The sequence below is a fragment of the Pituophis catenifer genome, unplaced genomic scaffold (assembly GCF_029215685.1).
Source record: "Pituophis catenifer annectens isolate HBS135680 unplaced genomic scaffold, rPitCat1.0.hap2 SCAF_2, whole genome shotgun sequence".
NCBI lineage: Eukaryota > Metazoa > Chordata > Lepidosauria > Squamata > Colubridae > Pituophis > Pituophis catenifer.
The window spans coordinates 9,518,885-9,535,290 of NW_027256882.1; positions in this window are offsets into that span (position 1 = coordinate 9,518,885).

Here is a 16,406-nt window from a genome sequence, read left to right on the forward strand (position 1 = left end):
CAAGGAGAGAAGCAACCTGGAATTAAGCAGAAAGTTCCTAACAGTGAGGACAATTAATCCATGGAACAGCTTGCCTTCAGAAGTTGTGGGTGCTTCATCACTGGAGGTTATCCTCACACGGAGACTGTGATTCTCTCCTTAACCTGGTTTCTGGCACCAAAATTCCTTCCAAGAGGCAATACCAAATGTCAGCCAGAGTCAGACACCCTGCAACATTATTTGGTCTTAAATTTGCAAAAGGGATTTATATGACCATGCCAATCACCAGCTTCAGCTCCCGACTTTTCTGTGTCCAAGAAGCAAAGCACACCGATCACAAGTGTGGATAAATGAATCATACATTTATTTATTAATTCACATATTTTATCTTTGATTATTACATTGGATTTTAATTTCACTAATCTTGAACTTCCTAGTTTTAATTCTTTCATTATTAAATCACCTTAATTATCAAACGGATGTAAAGGAAGCATACAAACCCTGTAATAAATTCAATGAATAATTAAATGTTATAAGCCTATGAAACCAATTCACAATCAGTTCCCCTCTTTTATCATTAGATGCTCCTTAGTGTTTAGATCTGGTCTCAGGATGATAATGTAGCACTTGGGGAAGAAGATGCAGCCCAGAAGCCCAGCACTGGAGGCCAAGATGGAGAAGATCTGCACAGCCACCATGAACTTTCCTTTAGTGCTCAGGTAGGTGGGCAGGAAGGAGACCCAGACGCTACAGAAAACCAGCATACTGAAGGTGATCAGCTTGGCCTCATTGAAGGCCCCAGGCAGGTTCCTGGCCAGGAAAGCTACGGTGAAGCAAATGATAGCTAGGAAACACATATAGCCAAGGACAAGATAAAAAATGGTGACAGAGCCTTCATTGCACCAAAGGATGATCTTTCCTGGCTGGGTGTGCAAGTCAGAGTCAGGGAATGGGGGAGAGATTCCAAGCCACGTGGCACAGATGATAATTTGTCCAGCAGAACAAGAAAGGATGATGGAGTTGGCCAAGCTCTTCCCCAACCATTTTCTCACCCTGTTCCCTGGTTTTGTGGCAAGGAAGGCCAATACCACTGTGATTGTTTTGGCCAACACAGAAGACACGGCTACTGAGAACACAATGCTGAATGCCGTTTGTTGGAGAAGACAGGTGGCTCTTCTTGGTCGGCCAATGAAGAAAAAGGAGGACAAGAAGCAAAGCAGGAGGGAGACCAGGAGGATGAAGGAGAGGTCCCGGTTATTTGCTTTGACAATGGGAGTTTCTAGGTATTTAAGGAATATGATTAAAACAAGGCCTGTGGTTAGGAACAAGAGTAAGGCAAAAGAGACTAGGATGATGCCCAGAAGTTCTTCATAGGACAGGAAGGTTATTCTTTTTGGGATACATTGGACTCTGTTCTCAGTTGGATATTGATCATATGGGCACTTTGTGCATTTTTCAATATCTGAGAAAACAAAAAGTAATATTTCTTTTATATCTCTTTTCACATTTCGAGAAAGATCTTCTTTCGATTTCAGATGATACTGACCAAGCGTGGCAGGTGCTTATAGAGTAATAAATATAGAAAACTGACACTAAGGTGGATAAAAATAATGTTTTTATAGAAAAATAAGATTATGTATGTATATGGGATAAATTCAAGAAAAATTTATAGCCCAAGAGAGAATATGTGGAGAATATATTTGATGTAACATGTTTCTATTCTAAACAGGACCCAGTTTGTGGGGCAATAAGCTAACTTTGTATAAATATACAAAAGTATGAAGGCTATTGCTTAATGCATTGTAAGCCGCCCTGAGTCTCCGGAGAAGGGTGGCATATAAATCAAATTAAATAAATAAATAAATAAAAAACAGGTGGGAGACATGGAGGAGAATATGCTGGAAAGCAGCCTATACAAAATGCTGTGAATCAGCCAAAACAATAAAAATGGAGTGGAGGAGAATATGCTGGAAAACAGCCAAACAATAGATATAGGGGTGGAGGAGAATATGTTGGTAATCAGCGGGAGGAATGGAGGAGATTATGCTGGAAAACAGCCAAAATAAAAATGTTGTGAATCAACCAAACAATAGACTTAGGAGTGGAGGAGAATATGCTGGTAATCAGCAGGAGGAATGGAGGAGAATATGCTGGAAACCAGCTAAACTAAAATATAGTGGGAACCAGGCAAAACAATAGATGTAGACGTGGAGGAGAATATGCTGGAAAACAGTCTAAAGATAAAAATGTTGGAAATCATTTGGGGTGAAAAAGAAGATGATGAATGAAAATTAAATAATGTGAACTGGTTTTTAAATGATTTTATGTAAAATGAGAAGTGTAATTGATGATAAGCCTAAGAAAATTAGATGTAAATCAATAGAGGTTAAGATAGAGATTTGATGAAATGAGTCTTGAGACTAAGGAATATATATGGAATTTTGATTTATAAAATGATATAAATTAGAATTGTGTTTATTGGAAACTAAAGATTGTATAAAAAAAGGAGCTGTATTTATTTGGGAATTAAGATTTATGGTGATACAATAGAATGCTAAATGTTTAGATTAAGATGTTAGCATTTGTGATAAGAATTGGTGGTTTGACTTTTATCTTAAAAGATGTAAAAGGATGAAACTTGGAATCAAATTTGTTAAAGAAGTGTGAGCAATTGTACCTATTCATGATAGGACCAAACCTTCATTCTCAAAAGATGTATTTTATGTTTAAGATGTTTTTAAAAAATAAAAAATATTTTTCAAAATAAATAAATAAATATAATTGATTAGCGTATTTTTTGGACTATAAAACATGCCGGAGTATAAGACACACCTTAGTTTTTGGGGAGGAAAATAAGAAAAAAGCTGATTGGCGGGAGGATCACCCTCCTAGAATACCTCCAATCAGCTGTTCCCAGAGGTGAACTTTAGCAACAGGTTCGTTGGTTGTGAGATTTGCACCTAGGTTTTTTTTTCAGCCTCTGAAACCCTCGTTTCAGAGGCCTTTTTTTCAGCCTCTCGAATGGAGGTTTCAGAGGCTTTTTTCAGCAGGGCAACATTCAGTGTATAAGATGCACCCAAATTTTCACCCTCTTTTAGGGGGGAAAAGGTGCATCTTATACTCTGAAAAATATGGTAGTTGGTTTTCTTTTCTCCCTGCTTTCTCTTAGATCTGATTCCTTTTAATCCCAATAGTGGAAGTATGGCTTTCCCCCCACCACCACCTTTTAGAAACACAACTGTATTTCCTTTTTGTTGATGTTGTAACTGTTGGTATTTCATAACTTCAACTTCCAATTTCATAAGAAAATCGGAAAGATAAAAAGAAAAGAGAAGTCACAGTAGCAATCCAACAAAGGAAACTATGATGGTGGTTATGCTGAATCTGTGAATGTTAAACTGGGCTATACAGAATATTTGTCTTTTACCTCTTAATCCATAATATGAAAAATTAAAGCACTAAAAATAAAAGAGGCAGCTTTTACCCCTAATAATGGTCAATTTAATTTATGTTCCTTCTCTCACACAGATGACCTCTCCCACTTCTTTAGGGCAAGTCTCCTGTGTGCATTTGCTGTTGCCCGCCAGCGGATCTGGCAGCAGATTCGGACAGTGAGGAGGTTGGGGAGGAACATGGGCCAGTCCTGGAGTCTGGGGAAGGCTCTGACGAGTGCTCTGCATCAGAGGCAGAGATGGGGTCAGGGCCTTCTGACAGTTGTCAGTTGCCTTCGGAGTCGGACATCAGTGGGGCAGGAGAACAGCCAGAGTCTGTTCCCAGTGTGAGCATGCACAGAGTTGCCAGGAGAAGGGAACAGCTAAGGAACAAGGTTTCGACTCAGGAGTAAAGCCACAGATGGATGGTGAATGGCTCTTCCCATAAGGAATGAAGAGGAGCAAAAAGGGAGGGGAGTTTGCAGGAGACAATTAGTTCAATTCATTAGAGTGGAGATCTGTTCCTGACTTCTTGCCAAGTATTGCCTGCTACAGAATGGCGTTTGGAAGATATCGGCCTGGCAGCTTTCCAAGCCTGATAAAGGTCTGAAGTTGTGAAATCTCTTGAAAGACTGTTGACCTGGACTTTGCTGGAGAGGAATTCACTTTAAACTAAATAAAAGGAATTTTATTGGGATGAGGAGTTCGCTTCGTGCTTTTGGGAAGCCTAGGTCAGAATAGGATTTCTCTCATCCCTTGAACCCAAACACTCTCCCTCCATGGTTCCCCGAATTAGATCTTTCTGCTTAGGGGGTTCCATGATCTTAATAAAGATTGACTGATTAATGAATTGATTGATTCATATATCTCTTGGGCTGTAACATAAACTTGGTTTGGGTGAGCAAAGGCCATTGATCTGAAATGATTTCTCAATTTCAAAGAATGCAGATATTCCTAAGAATGGTCAACATGGGTGGACAGTTCCAAAGTGACAGGAAAAGAGAGGTTTCCTCTGATGCAAGTGATCTTGCACAATCCACCGTGTCCTTCTATCTCTTCCTACCTCATCCCTCAAGACCTTTTTCTTATCCTTCCCATTATGGAAGAAATTGGGCATCTTGAAAATTAAAAACCACAAAATTATCAACCTTCGATGTGTCTTTTTTAAAATGCACATTGATCAAAAAGCTCTAGATGAATCTAGTACCCTTTCCTCTGGTGTGACCCACCTTCCTGAGTGGAGATAGTCCCTTCTGGACAAGGAACACAGTCATAGCAGCAAACTGGCTCTCCTTCTCGAGCCTGCTTGAAAAATCCAGGATGACAATTTTCCACACATCTGGACTGAGGCAGAGACTAAGGAAAAAAACAAGGAATGCCAAACATAGTTTGTTAGAAATAACCATCATTGAAAAATGGAGGTAGACATGAATATTAGTCAAGTAGTTGCCTGGGTACGTAGTTCGCTTAGGTAAATAAGAATTTTTTAACTAACTCTCAATGTTGCAAGGGATCTAAATACCGGCAGATTCTTCACTTAGTTCCTCCCTTTGGCTTCCAGAACATTTCATTGTAATACAGGATACTTCTATTTAATAAATTCTGGAGAGAAGCAATTGAGAAAAGATTGAAGCATGAAGTGACAATTAGTGGTTCCTCCATACGGTTATATTAGCATGCATTCCTCCTTTCTTCATGTATCCATGAGTTTAAAGTATGATGCTTTAGTCCTATTAAAGTTTAGAATGAAATTTATTCTGAAAGCTTTGTGAATTTTTTATTTCACTAGTTTTATTGAAAGAGAATAAAAATGTGATGAAGAAACGTCTGGCCAATGGGATCTGGGAAGGTTTCTTCTAGACCACGTGTATCATTGTATCATCATTCTTCTTGTGCCATAATCATCATCGGACATTGGCCAACGTGATCAGCAACGTCCGATGATGGGTATGGCACAACAAGAAGAAGACATATATCATTGCAAACCCACCCCCATTTGTAAGTGGACCGGGACAACCTTCCACTTAAGATATAAAGGAAAACTTTGTTACAGATTAGGGTTGGATTTGGTGCAGTGATTAGAAGGCAGAATTGCAGGCTGACTCTGTCCACTGCCAGGAGTTTGATCCTCACTATCTCAAGGTTAACTCAGCTTTCCAGCTTTCCGAGACTGGTAAAATAAGGATGATCTAGTTGGGGGCAATATGCTGACTCTCTAAACTGCTTAGGAAGGGCTGTAAAGTACTATGGAGCAGTATATAAGTCTAAGTGGTATTGCTATTTATTTGTATATTTATTTGCTAATTTTATATGGTGGTGAACTAAGACTAAACTGACTGCCTAGTTTTTGGAACTGTAGAGAGATGAGATGGAGATGAGGTGCCCTTAAAAAGGGTAAGTCATTCATTTTTTCCTGCTTCACATGGTACATGACTAGGAGCCCTGTGTCAGAAAGAGATGTTTCTAAAGCATGGGTGTCAAACTCTATTTCATTGAGGGACGCATCAGGGTTGTGTTTGATCTCGGGGGACAAACACAATGTGTGACATTGAGTTGGCCAGGGGGCATGGCCAGCTCAATGTCACTCATTGAGGCTCCATTTTCAGCCATGATGGCCTCCTTCAGCCCTCTGCCAGAGAAAACAGAGCTCAGGGAGGCCGCCGCACGTGGCCCACCCTGGCTCCATTTTCTGCTCCAATGGCTTCCTGCAACCCTCTGCCAGCAATAATGGAGCTTAGGGGGGCCGTGCATGGCCCACCTGGTCTCCGTTTGCAGCTGCAACAGTCTCCTGCAGCCCTTTGCCAGTGAAAATGGAGCTCAGGAAGGCTGTGCGCTGGGACGGTCCTTCGCTGTTTCCAGGGTGGGCCCGTGTGACAGAAGAAAGCACCCCATGGACCGGATCCAGACCCCGGGCCTTGAGTTTGACACCCCTGTTCTAAGGTCAAGCTAGTTATCCAAAAAAAGTTCATTTCTGTTGAAAAACCACCTTTAGGTAACACCAACTATGGTCTGTTTAAGAAGATAAGCTTGCCCAACCATGGCAAGCTAAATCTGAATTCCCAATGGTATCAAGAGGAATTTCATCCAGTCTTGATTAGGGTTATCCTTGCCTTTTTCACTCCACCAGGAACGTGGGTAGTGGCCAAAAGACTTGCATTCTATTTTGCTAATTTTAAGCAAGGAAACAAGACAAGTTGTTGCTATGAGCACCAAAATCCCCAGCACTTGATGTCCCCTTTCAGCAGTTTTATACAGATACTAGTTTGCACAGGGGACACAAAATAGCCATCATCACCCAGCATCCCAAGTTGGACATGGCTGAATCAATTTAAAACCATGTTTCATAATACAGCATCTAAAGGACACATTGCCAATTATATTGATGCCTCCTAAAACAATTTTTAAAAATTAGAAGAATTCTACTCCCCAAATTCAATTTTCACTGAAACCTGTTTGGTGAATAGGCTTAGCTACTTCAAACGTGCCCTAAGGCTTTGGAAAACAGAGAAAAGACACTGATATTTAATTCACCTTGTTGAGCAACTTTAGTTGTGAAATAGCATCTTGATTGATAGTAAGTCTCTGTCTTATAAAAACCCCTAGTTGCTCTTTAATGGGATCCTCCCTGGAGAGAACTATCAAGCTTACGATGTCCAGATCTGCTGCCACATCACCATTTTGGTCCAAGTACATTTTCATATGGGAAAGATTGCAAAACTCATTCTTCTTCAAAAATGAATGGAACTAGAACAAAAATATCCAGGAATGTTAAAAGCAGAAATACTAGTCTGGAGTAGCCTTCAAAAGTTGTACGTGCTCCATCACTGATGACTTCCAAAAAGAGACTGGAAAACCTTATGTCTGAAATGGTATAGAGTCTCCTCCTTGAGTATGGGGTTGGATTCGAGGACCTCCAAGGTCGATTTCAACTCTATAATTCTATGTCCATGTCGACATATCTGTCTAACTACACTTGATAAGAATATTTGTGGAAATGATATGAAAATGGTAGATTGCAAACCAAATGGGAGTTGGCCATGTGATGCTCATGGAAAGAAGGCAAATTCCTCCATAAAAATCTTAGAAGTAAATGTGCAGGTTTGGAGAGAAATTGACTCAAGTACAAAGTCCCCTTGCAGACACCCCCTTTGAGAAGACATTGTACAACTAACTGGATCAGCTTTAGAGATGGGCAATGAAATCAAGGAAGAGATCAAAGGAACTGGTCTTAACCTGGAGGAAAGGGAACAAGGAGAGGAGTCATGTTGGTCTATGGGGATGAAAATGAGAAGGAATCTGGGAGCACCTTTTACAATGGACAAAATCTCTTGGCTGGAGAAAGGAGAATACAGCACTCTTCCAATAGCTGAAAGATGTTACATGTCAGGTTCCAAGTAACACATCCCTCACAAATCAAAGTCCAGGGCATTTCCTTTCCCCAAAGGAAAAATAACAGATGTTTACTGTTATTCCAGAGCAGGGGTGTCAATCTCGATTTCATGGAGGGCTGCATCAGGGTTGTGTTTGACCTCGGGGGGCTGGGTGGAGAAGGATGCAGTGGGCGTGGCCAGCTTGATGTAACTTGTGTTGGGGGCACCTTTGGTGGCCTGGGCAGGGCTGGGGGGATCCAAAAACGGAGGTGGCAGAGGGCTGTAGGAGGCCATTGTGGCCGAAAATGGAGCCCAGAAGTGCAGCCCTCCCAAGCTCCATTTTCACTGGTAGATGTACCATCGGCCGGTCCTTCACTCCTTCCAGGGCAGCCTCACAGGCCAGATCTAAAAATCCCACAGGCCAGATCTGGCCCACAGGCCTTGAGTTTGACACCCCTGTCTCAGAGTGTTGGACATGGAAAAAATGAGCTCAGTCACAAGAGAAGAGATTCTAGCTGAATGAGATAAAAAACATCCTAAAAGGAGGAACAATTTTAGAGCTGATCTAGTGAACCGGAGAAGCTCAAGTTTCCTCTTCACTGATTGCTTTAACGCAAAGATCCAGCAGCCATTACTTAAAGAAGCTTTAACTGGAATTTTGGCAGGCAGGAGGGGTTGTACTAGATGGCCTCAGGGACTCCTTCAAATTTATGAACATAAAATTCCAAAATGCTAATCGCAAATTCATAAGGACAGGAATTTATTTTAAAAATGCATACATACTTTCTAAAATTAAAACTGTCTTAATATCAAAATGTATATGACACGGTACCCGCTCCTTGGAAAATCATCCACAAGTGATTAGCTTGGTCAAACGTGTTGGCCTTTTGAAGCACAAAATGGTTGAAATGGTTCTATTTCATCCCAGATGGCTAATTGACCGAATTAACTGCAACTTTATTCTGACAACAGGCAATTACCTCAGAATCAACTTCCTGCGCTTGACAGCTCCTATTATAGTAGAGCTGTCAACGTAACAACCAATAAGAACAATGGCATCATAACAGCCAATCAGAACTCTGCAACTTCCTGGATATGCAACATTCCTTCCCACCAAGCTTGAGCATGCGCCGGCATTAAACGTATGTGTAATCACTCAAATATGCCGGTCGTCGGCGAATCCTTCCGGATCGCCTGGGTACCACCCCTTCCACCAGATTTGGTGGCGCTTTTGAGTGCTCCTTCTGTGTCTGAGTGTCCTCGGAATATCTCCTATCCTCACACCCGACTTCCCTGGACTCTTCTCTACTGCCCGGTGAAGGTAAGCCCCCTGATTCACTACGTGTTGGGGATAGTGCTCTGAAGGTATCCGGTGCCTCGGTCCCACGGCCGTTCGGTCTTGCCGGATACTCGGCTTGTCCACGCCGCTCCGGTAGTCTGTTAGCTGTTTCCGGGCCCTCAGCTGGTCTTTATGATGCTTCCACATTTTCCCTTCTTCTACCTCTATATAGTAGGAATGTGGCTCCGCTAACCCTACTACTGTCCCCACCACCCATAAAGGCAGCCCTCTGTAAGATCCTGGAGTATACCAGGTCTCCTATGAGGAATGGTTGAAATCTCCTCCGGGAATCTAAAGGATAGCTATACTCATACGTGGGGTGTAACCTATCCAGGGTCGTGCGGAGCTTACGGCCCATCAAAAGCTCGGCGGGGCTCCTATTAGTTAATTGGCAAGGTGTAGTATGCTGTGCCTTCAGGAACTCCTCCACCCGGTCACCCCAAGACCCCTGTCCTATCTTCTTTAGGGCCTCCTTCACATACCTCACGGCGCATTCCGCACATCCGTTACTAGATGGATGGAACGGTGGTATTAAACAGTGACGGATACCCCGGTGTGCCAGGAACCCCTCAAACTCGGCAGCTGTAAATTGGGGCCTGTTATCAGATACAACCACATCAGGCAACCCATGTGTGACAAACATATGGCGTAACACCTTAATGACGGCCTCTGCATTGGTGGAGCGCATAGGGACAACCTCAACCCACTTGGAGAATGCGTCTGCCACCATTAAAAATGACTGGCCTTGTAAAGGGCCAACGAGATCAATGTGCAAATGAGACCACGGCCCCCCTGGCTTCTCCCACTCCCCAGGATGTTATTTTACTGGCATAGGCAGTATGGGAGCATTTCGAGACCCATTCTGCTATATCTCAGTCTAGGAGCAGCCACCACATATAGCATCGGCCCAACGCTTTCATATGCACCACCCCCGGGTGGCCCCGGTGCAATTGGCATAACAACGAGTCTCAGAGGGGCGGTGGGATCACCACCCAGTGTCCCCACAGTAAACATCCGGCCTGGGTGGACAGTTCGAGGCACCTCATAGCGTAGGGCTGAAAGTCCGGTGCCAATGCTCCCTGCGGCCAGCCCCTGTCCATCCACTGGATCACCTGGGATAGGATGCAGTCCTTCACAGAGAGGCGGGCTACTTCCGATGTGGTGACCAACGACGGCTCCCTTGGCACCCCATTTCCAACTTGCCTTCTGGTCTAACAGGTGGTGGAGTGGCTCTGTGATTGTCGCTTTATGCGGAATAAAAACAGCATAAAAATTTAACAGACCGAGGAAGGATTGTAGGTCAGCTTTGCAACTAGGGGTTGGAGCATTCGTAATAGCTGCTGTCTTAGCCGCCGTCGGGTGAATTCCAGAACTATCTATTTGGAATCCCAAGAATTCCACCTGCCGCACCGCTACTTGACATTTGGACTTGTTGACTTTGAGACCGGTGTCTCTGAATTTCAGGAGAACCTGTTGCAATCTATCCATTAACTGAGGCGTGCTAGTTGCCACAACTAACATGTCATCAAAATACAGGATGACCCCGGGGATTCCCAGCAGCATCCGTTCCATCATGCTCTGGAAAATCCCCAGGGCAACACTAACCCCAAACTGCAAGCGGCGACACCGGAATGCCCCCCGGTGGGTCACAATTGTCTGTGCTTCAGCTGTCTGGTCATCGACTTTTAACTGTTGGTAAGCCTGGGCTAGGTCAAGCTTGGCAAAAACCAACCCCTGGCCCAGGGAGTGCAGCAGATGCTGCACCACAGCTACTGGATAAGTGTGACCCTGGAGCACCTTATTCAATGTCGCCCGGTAGTCTGCACAGATGCGGACCGAGCCATCCTGCTTAATAGGTGTTACTATAGGTGTCTCCCACCTGGCAAACTCTAAAGGCTCCAGCACTCCTTGTGCAATCAATTTATCTAATTCTGCATTCACCCTCGCCCGCAACGCAAAAGGAACCCGGCGAGGTTTCAGCCGGTGGGGGGGAATTCGTGGATCCAGACTAAATGAGACAGGGGTGCCCTTATAGCATCCTAACTTGCCATCGAAAACTGTAGGAAATTCCTGCACAAGCGTATCTAAGTCAGATGGATGTATAGCATTCACCCCTTGGATCTGGAGCCCCAGTGCCTGGAACCAATTCAATCCTAATAAACTCGGCAATGGGGCTTCTACTACGACCAGTGGTAGGCGACCAGCAAAATCTTTAAATTGAACTCGGAACTGTCCACACCCCACTATGGCTATTTCATTGCCCTGATAGTCTCTTAGTTGCAGGTGACAGGGATCCAAGTGGCGTTTAGCAATATGAGGCACCAGCCGTTTTATCATGCTCCATGACCCGATAGATTTGGCTGATCCAGTGTCCACTTCCATAAGGCATGGACAGCCCTCAATATTCACAGACAAGTTAATTTTAGGGCGAATAGCAACTCCTGGCTGCACCCAATTAACCCCCCCCCAGGCTCATGGCCCCAGCCTATGGTCTCATTTTGACGTGCCCCCCATTTGCGAGGGCCCCCTCTATCCCCCTTGGGGTGTTGCGGCATCTCCGCCGGTTTCTGTGACCTGCAGACCCGTGCGATGTGGCCTAGACGCCCACACCGGTGGCAGGTCGCTCCTTTGAAACGGCACCCAGATCTGAGGTGATGACCCCCGCAGCTCCAGTAGTCCCCTGGTGCCTGTTTCATGGGGCACTGCGCTTCTTTGATCCGATCCACCTCGCTGTCTGGCCCGGGAAAATCGTCATCACACGATTCTGCCTCATTGTAGTGCCCTGGCTCACTTCTGCTCATAGTTTGAGACTGACCCCTGGACAAATCCGCCAACGAGAGAGAGGCCAATGCAGCGGCACACGCTTCATCCAGAGCTTCCTGGAACGACAGCTCTGGCTTGGCAATTAAGTGTCTCTTCAGGTTCTCGTCCCTCACGCCACTAACCAAACGATCCAACAGGTAATCATCTAAGTCCACGAATTGGCAATGCCGAGCCGCTTTACACAGGGCCGCAACATACTGGCTAATGGACTCCCGCTCAGCCTGGTCCCGATGATAAAAATGCTGATGGCAGGCAATCCAGGAGGGGGCGGGGGCATAATGTTTTTTTAACATAGACATGAAATCCTCCCAGGTCCCCGCATGCACAGTCTGTGGGGCCATGAGAGTCATTGCCATCACAAACATTTCCGGCCCACAGAAGCTCAGAAAGTATGCTCGTTTCCTTTCGCTCGATAAGTCACGGTAGTCATTGGCGATCAGGACGCAGTCAAATTGGGCTACAAACGCCTCCCAAGACTCCGTTGCTGGATTGAATGGAGCGAAATGGTGTGAGGCCGCCATTTGCCTCTCCCCGTGCTCTGCAATCTGCCTGCTCACTCTGCCGGCTGGTGAGGAATTGAACAGGATCACTCACTGTCTTACTCCCCAGGGTTCCAACCGTCCTCGTCGCCACTATTTCATCCCAGATGGCTAATTGACAGGCCAGAAACGGCTCCGAATTAACTGCAACTTTATTCTGACAACAGGCAATTACCTCAGAATCAATATCCCGCGCTTGGCAGCTCCTATTATAGTAGAGCTGTCAACGTAACACTAATAAGAACAACGGCATCATAACAGCCAATCAGAACTCTGCAAATTCCTGGATATGCAACAGGTTCCCTGCCTCCTTTGTATTCCTTCTCCAAAGAAAATAAGTTTCATGGATTTTTGTCGGGACCCCATACCTGCCATGGCTTCAGCCTTCGAGTCCCCAGCCTCTCTTCTCCCTCTTTCCTTCTCTTCTTGAATATGGAGGAATAAGCAGCATTCAAGGCATGGGCCATAATATTCATCATAGCATAAACATATCGGTTATACAGGTTCCACTTCCTGTTCCTTTCCACTTTGGTGTTCAGTGGGGATGTCTGAGTGCATCTTGTCCGGCCTTTGACAGAAATGTTGTCTTTTGAAAAAGAACACCGAAAAGACTGATTTGTGAACTGTGGTTCCAGAAAGAAATCTGATTCGAAGGAACCATCATTTAGTAATTTTTTCCACTGAAAATTGTAGTACCAAACACTATGGACATATTTGAGAAATGTGTGGCTTCCTATTTGAATTCCCCCATAGCCTGCATATAGCCAGACTTTTCCTTCAATGGGTTCTGGCAAACCTTGAAGTGTTGAATGGAAAAGAAGAATTCTGTCCGAAAGCGAAAAATATTCTACAAAGTGAACAAAGACATTGACTTGTTTCCACTTGGAGATGGCATCCCTGAGGGCTGCTGTACGTGCAGGGGTTGAAAAAAGTTGTGATATAACAATACAAATCCCATTCCTGACAAGCAGAGGTGTCAAAGTCCTCATGAAGTTCTCTCCATCCTCTGTGTCTGAAGCAAAGAGACCAATCAAAGACCATCCAAAATGGAGGAGCAGTTGGACAATTCCTGGCTTAATAATCGCTAATTTGGGGAGCATCTGGTAGAAAAAAGGGAATTGTCTTTTATCATTCAGAGCTTCTGAAGCAATTGAACAGATCTGGGAAAAAATATGAAGAATGCTGTTTTTGGAGGTCAGTTATTGGCTTTCAATAAATCCAACTCAACCAACTGATGTCAATTTCTAAAAACCATAACTTTTCAGCTTGCTTTATTAATAAGTATTAATAAGATTTTTGGAGACAACAAACCTTTATTTCCCCTGACTGACATATTCTGTGATTACACGCAGGGGTGGTACTTTCCCTAACCGGTTCGCAAATATGAGTGCACATGCCACTTCAGCACATGCACACGGCCTCAAAAACATGCCTAAATAGGACTTCATACAGCCAGGGAGGGCCCACCCGTGATTTCCACTACTGGTTCACCCGAACCAGTCCGAATCGGCTGAATACTACCTCTGATTACACAGTACATGACAAACCAATTGTAAACAATGGATTATCTGTGCCTAAATCCTTCTTATTCTTTGTTCTCCTTCATCTTTCCACTCTAAACTTTATTCAAGATATTGAATAATTTCAATTATTGTTTTTAGCCATAATATCTATTAGACGAATCTATTATTTATTTGTGGAGAAGAACCTGCAAATTTCAGGTCCCACAGATTGGGATATTTCTTGAATCGTTCAGCCAATAAAAAATCATTTCCAGGAGCTTTGTTGCTCTTCTGGTACTTTGTATTGAATTTGATCATGGACTGATTAGGGTAAAAAATAGTTGACATATTGATTAATATGCTTGTACTTTTTAAATGAATTGGATTAATTAATGGGACTGATCAGTGTAAGTCCAAAAACATATATTTCTTATAAGCTTTAGGTAATATAAGCCATTGGGATTCTTTTAGCAAATCAGGAATGTATACATCATTGAAAATATTATTTTGGCTAAGCTGATAAAGAAAACGATATCTTTCCATCAGTGCTTCCTTTTCTACAGAAGACCCTTTGATTGGACACAAAGCCCCTCCTTACCTTCACAAGTGTGCAGGAGAAGCCCCCAAAGCAATGGGGATGTTGTCATGAAATTATATGGCTGCTTGGGTGCTACACACACACACACACACACACACAGCATCCAGTTTTGGTCACCATGTTACAAAAAAGATGTTGAGTCTTTAGAAAAGATGCCAAGAAGAGCAACTTAGATGATTAAAGATCTGGAGACTAAAACTTACAGTTTTATCAACGGTTGCAGGACTTGGGTATGACTAGACTAGAGAAAAGAAGGAGTAGGGCTGAAATGATAACAGTGTTCCAGTATTTGAGAAGTTGCTACAAAGAAGAGGGGTCCAACTTATTTTCCAAAGTGCCAGAAGGCAAGACAAGAAACAATAGATAGAAACTAATCAACTGAACTGCTTTCAGAAGTTGTACATGCTTCTGGAAATCTTAAAAATCTCACTGGAGATTTTAAAAAAGAGACTGGACAGCCAGTCTGAAATGGTGTAGGGTCTCCTGCTTGAGAAGGGGATTGGACTAGGAGATCCCTACCAGCTCTATTCTGATTGATTGATTGAATTCCACAGAGGAGATATAGTTGGATTTATCGCTTACCCATCTTGCCAATCCACCCAATTTACTAGATAGAGAGGTAGACATACAAACCTGTGGGATTTTGTAGGGGGCTATTAATGTTGATATCTGGATGGAGTTCTCTCTGTCAGTTGAATCAAAAAGAGCCAAAGGGTTGTCCTTCCTGCCACAGCTGTAGTTCGGAACATTGGCTTCTCCTGTAGAGAGGATGTCCAGCAAGGCATCTGATGTGCCAAGAGAGCTGAAATAGTTGTCATGGATGTTGTAGCCAAGTGTGAGATTGTGCAGGAGCGGGGAATTTTTACTGACCATTTGAATAGCGAAAATATGGCGTATCATTGTAGACTGATCAGAGGATATTCTAGTGTAAAAGATGTTCATTTTATCATCATCACCACCACCATCATCAATCTTAAAATATATTTTATATTTTTAAATATATCTTTGGTTGACTAGTGAAAATGAAGCACTGCACTTCTGAATGATCAATAGATAAACTCCTGTAAAAAATGATCACATTATTATCCATCCTTCCAAGGTCAGTAAAATGAGGAGCCAGATTGTTGGGGACAATATGCCAACTCTGTAAACCGCTTAGAAGGGGCTGTAAAGCACTGTGAAGTGGTTTATAAGTCTATGTGCTATTGCTATGGACACCCAACAATAAAAATGTCATCAAAAAACCACAACAGAGAATGTTCTTTCTCTGCTAACTCAGAAAGCTCAAACTGCCCAAGGAGCTGCTGATACAGTTCTACAAAGGAATTATTGAGTTTGTCACCTGCACCTCTATAACTGTCTGGTTTGGTTCTGCAACCCAACAAGACAAATTCAGACTTCAGAGGATAATTAGAACTGCAGAAAAAATAATGGCTACCAACCTGCCTTCCATTGAGGACCTGTATACTGCATGAGTCAAAAAGAGGGCTGTGAAAATAGTTACAGACCCCTCACATCCTGGACATAAACTGTTTCAACTCCTACCCTCAAAACAACATTATAGAGCATTGCACAACAGAACAACTAGACTCAAGAACAGTTTTTTCCCAAACGCCATCACTCTGGTAAACAAATAATTCCCTCAAAACTGTCAAACTATTCACTAAGTCTGCATTACTATTAACCTTCTCAACATTCCTATCACACATCTCCTTTCACTTATGACTGTATGACTGTATGACTGTAACCTTGTTGCTGGTATCCTTATGATTTATATTGATTGTTTCCTAATATGATTTGATTGCTTATTTGTACCCTATGACTA